Raw genomic sequence first — 5096 nt, 5'->3', positions numbered from 1 at the left:
TGGGGGCCCAGCGCCCCATCTGGAACTCTGCTGAATCAAATAAATTCACAGGAGCTTGGGCAAGTGCCAAGAACAAAGGGAGAGGGCACCGCCCTGGCGGTCTCCACCTCCCGCCCCTGAATACCCGGCAGGGCCAGGCGGGGCTCGTGGGCGGGACAGCGCCTCCCTGGGAGTAATTTCGTGGGCGATTATTCCCTTCCTCATATCCACACTGATGGCCCTGCTGATATTACTGGGAGAAATTATCTCATCTCTGAAACATCGGTGGTATGTTTTTTCTTTGTTTGGAATGAATCATTTCCCCTAAAGTCAAACGGTAAATGTCACCTGCAGAAATAATTTAGATTTTAAAACCACTCTTACAAACGTAAGAGTTTAAATGGACTCCTCAAAACTCGCCATATTTACCCCAAAAAAGCACACGCGGACCAACATGAGCACAGCCAGACAGCAGTCGTCACAGCAACATGCAGGAAGCTGCCGGGCACAGCGGTGGACTGAGAACGGAACAGTGTTTTTCCTCTGCAATTTCTCACAAAGGAAAGAAGATTGTGTACACGAGATCTGTGACCTTTTCTTAAAGTAACCTAATAACCCCTCTGGTCTACGTGGCCACAGTGACACGGTGTCTCGCTGGGCTGACAGGCGGCCACGCCTGCCGGGTTCCCCCGGCCGATCCCCACGGCGTCCCCGGAGAACCCACCCGGCCTTCCCAGGGGTCGCCCGGATCACAGAATTAGAATTAACGCATTTCTTTTCCTCTCATAATGATAAAAGTTTATAGAAGGCGCCAAAAAATGTCTGCTATTCTAAATAACTTTGCACATTTCCTTTTTTGTGACAATACGTGTTCCCTTACAGAAAAAACCTGAAAAGCGAGCAGAAGCACAGTTCTTGACCAGCCCCTGTCAACACCCAACCCGCGTGGCGAACACGGCTCCGACACGCCCAGTTACAGGACACACACAGCAGCACAGTGCTCGGAGACGGTGACCACAGCGCCCCAGGAAAGTGACCACGGTGCTGAAAACCACTCTCGGTGAAGTGGCCACCGCTCCCTCCACGGAGGTGAGCGAACACGGGAGTCCGTGGCCGAGACACTGTGCACATGCCACGCACATACCACACACACGCCACGCACACGGCAGGGCTTGTTTCTCCACCTACTGACTTTCTGGTGACCAAAGATTACTGTTTCCCTGGCCTCGTGAGCCAAAGATGGGACCAACAGGGCGCAGGACATGTGTTTACGTAAGATTTAGCCGGGCTCAGACGTGTTTTCTGTGTAGCACTTTAGCCACGGAGAAGAACGGAACACACTGGAATAGCCCCAAACATTGGAAAGCTCCGTAGCTACTTAAATGATGTTCTCGAAAAGGCTTTAATGATGTGAAAAATGTCTGTGACACACAGTGTTAAGTGCACAGGCAAAACTGCGTAATACGATTCTGCTTTCGTTTTTAATGAAATATGTACATACACAAAACAAAACACGTACATACACAAAACATGCTAACTAGTCAAGGGCCGGGGGTGCTCTGAGCATTTACAGTAATTATCTCCTAGACAAGGCTGTTAATGTTCCTGTCATCTTCTGTAAACTCCCTGTATTTTCCAACTTTTCTTAAACGAGCATTTGTGTTATCGGGGGAAATGCGTAGTTAGAAAGCGCCGGAATGCAGGAGAGCTGCCTCCCTCAGAGAGGCCTGGGGATCAGATCTGGTGGCAGGAGCTGACGTAGAAGGCTCCGGCGCGATGGTGGGATTTTCAGAAGAAGAACCCGGAATCTGGGCGCGGGGTCAGCAGGTGCCAGGAGGGCTGCTCGGTAGCAGGTCCCACGCTGCTCCCCGCGGCAGGCTGGGGCCATAGTCGGACAGCGCGTGCCTCGGTTTCCCCACTGGCCTCACCAACATCCACAAAGCCTCGCTACTCCCTCAGAGGTTCTGTCTAAGGACACGCAGTCTTTGGGAGCTGTCCCTGCCGGGCAGGGGGCCGGGGTGACGCCCTCCCAGAGAGGGCCGAGGAGCAGTCACCAGCAGCACCGCCTCTGCCTTGCAGGGGGGTGGGGAGGGGCTCCTCTGGGCCTACAGCAAGGCTCCCTGCGTCTCCTCCCAAAGGGACACGGAGCTGGAGGACGTGGCCCTCGCTGGCCTCTGCTCCACAGAGGCCAATGACACGGCCGCCCACCCCGACGCCGGCCTCTCCCCTCCAGAGGCACAAAGGGGTCGAACACCCCAGGTCAGCCCTGGCTTCCCCGTCCGGCTCTCAGTCCCCACCTCTGTGCCTGGCCCCTGTCTCCGGCCCACAGCTGACCTGGGAGGACAGGGAGAAGCCTTTGTCACAGACGACCCCGAAAGTCTCCGCTGCAAAGACAGATTCTGGAAACCGTTGCCTGCAGCAACGGGCCACACCCTGCACACAAGCTGGAAGGATCCATCGTCCGTGTGCACTCAGGGGTCCACAAAGGGAAACAAACCTTCAGTTCTCTCCGGGAGGGACGCTGAGAATATGACCCCTGACCCTTGGCTCTGTAGGGGTTAAGGTTCAAGAGAGGTCAAGAAGAACAGCCCCGCCCCTCCCCGTGGGGAGTGGGGGGTCCGGTCCCCACACCGGCGCAAAGCCGCCGGGCCGAGCGGAGCAGGAATGAGTCTCGAAGGCCCTGACCTGGAATCAGACGTGCGGGGAAATTCATCGACACATCAGGGCCGGGCGGACGCGGCTGGAGCGGCGCAATCAGGGCTCTGATTAGGCAGCAAATTGCCACGGCAGCCGCTCAGCGGGGCCCTGCCCGGCTTCCTTCTGCCAGGGCCGCGATTCCCCGGCTTCCCCGGCAGCGCGGGCTCTGCCAGGGCCGACTGAGGGGCTGGCAGGGGACAAGAGGCAGTAGATCCAGGGGGCGCTGCATCCCCCACCCCGTGTTCCTGTGTTACCAAGAGCCGCCCCTCCCCCGGGCAGGTGGGGAGCCGCGTCCAGCTTGGGCAGCAGGGGGGGGCACAGCCAGCCGGGTGGTCTCCACCCGACCGTGCCCAGCCGGGGACTCCAGGGCCACACGCTGCCCTCTCTGAGCCTCAGCCCCTCCTCCACAAACGGGCTGGGTATCTGTGAAGATCAAATGACGTCGCGTGTGCCGAGGCCTCACGAGCAGCACGTGCCCAGGGAAGGGGAGGACTTGTTGTTCATAACAATAGCGTAAAAGGCCCCAGCAGAAGCTACAGAAGGAATTTTGGTTTGGAAACGTCTCAAAAAGGGAGGAAGCACAGTTCTGCGCACGGCTGGGATGGCAGAGGCGGGTCGGGGAGGCCGCCGGAGGGTCTCTGTAAGGCAGGGCACTGGCCAACTCCCAAGTGACTATTTCGTGAGTGTCAGGTGACGGGTAGCCACCGCCAATGGTCAAAGCTTTAAAATTTTGGTCTAAATGTACTTTCAGAGAAGGCAGAAGCAATTTGCAAATGGAATCTTAAAGCCAGAAAGTTGGTGAGAGAGGCCCAGAGATCGCAGTAACTGTGGCACTAGAGCAGTTCACGCTGAGCCCGGGCAAAACTCCAGGACACTTCAGTCAGTGGCCCATTGTGAGGTCGTTTGGCTTCTTAAAGAATATTCCGCACTTCGGGAAGCCAGTCTTGCTCCATACCAAACCAGGCAAGAAAACTACAGACCAGTGTCTCTGACAAACACCAACACAAACATCCTCAACAAAAAATTAACAAACCAAATCCAGCAACATATAAAAAGAATTGTAAACCATAAACATGTGGGGCTTATCCCAGAAATGCAAGGCAGGTTTAAAATTCAAAAATCGATTAAGGCAATATATCACATCAATAGAAAAAAAAACAAAAATCACATGATTATTTCAACACATGCAGAAAAGGCACTGGACAAAATTCACACCCTTTCATGACTAAAAAACACTCAAAAATGTCTTTCTAGTTGGTGTTAATAAAAAATTAAAAGTAAAAGTAAAAAGTAAAAAAACATACTCACAAAATAGCAATGGAAGTGAACTTCCTCAACCTGACAAGGGGCATCTACCAAAACCCACAGCGGACACCACACTTACTGGGAAAGACTGAAAACTTCCCCCAGATCAGGGACAAGACACGCATGCCTGCTCTTCCCACCACTACCGAGTGTTTTACTGGTTCTAGCCAATGCAGTTTGGCAAGAAAAAGAAATAAAAGGCATATAGATTGGAAATGAAGAAGTAAAATTCCCTCTGTTTGCAGATGACCTCATCTTGTATAGAGAAAATCCTAAGGAATCCACTAAAAAACTATTAGCACTAATAAATGAGTTCAGCAAGATAGCATGATGCAAGATCAATATATAAAAATCAACTGTATTTCTATGCACTTGCAATGAGTGATCCCAAAATAAAATTAAGAAAACAATTCCATTTATAATAGCATCAAAAAGAATAAAATACTTGGGAATAAACTTAACAAAATAAGTGCAAAATTTATACTCTGAAAACTACAAAATATTGTGAAAAGAAATTAAAGAAGAGCTAAATAAATGGAAAGACATCCCATGTTCATGGATCGAAAGACTTGGCAGTGTTACCATGGCAATGTCACCCAAACTGATCTACCGATTCCACACAATCCCTATCAGAATCCCAACTGATGCTTTTGTAGAAATTGAGAAGTTGATTCTGAAAGTCTATAGAGTTGGAAGAAACCCAGAATAGGCAAAACAATCTTGGAAAAGGAGAACAAAGTTGGAAGACTCACACTTCCCGATTTCAAAACCTACTACAAAGCAACAGTAATGAAGACAGTGTGGCACTGGCTTCCTATGGAATAGAATCGGGATTCCAGAAATAAACCCGTACATCTGTGGGTTCCATCAGGGTTGCCAACAAGGGTGCCAAGACCATTCAATGGGGAGTCTGTCCTTTAAACAAAGGTGCTGGGACAACTGGACAGTCACCTGCAACAAAAAAGGCGGGGAGGAATAAAGTTGAATCCTTACCTCACACCATATAAAAAAATCAACTCAAAATGGATAAAAGACCTAAATGTAAGAGCTAAAGCTATAAAATTCTTAGACAACAACATAGGAGTACATCTTAGATTTGACAAAGAACTCTTTGA

Source organism: Eulemur rufifrons, chromosome 29 (assembly GCF_041146395.1).
Source record: "Eulemur rufifrons isolate Redbay chromosome 29, OSU_ERuf_1, whole genome shotgun sequence".
Classification (NCBI taxonomy): domain Eukaryota; kingdom Metazoa; phylum Chordata; class Mammalia; order Primates; family Lemuridae; genus Eulemur; species Eulemur rufifrons.
This window is presented reverse-complemented; position numbering follows the sequence as displayed.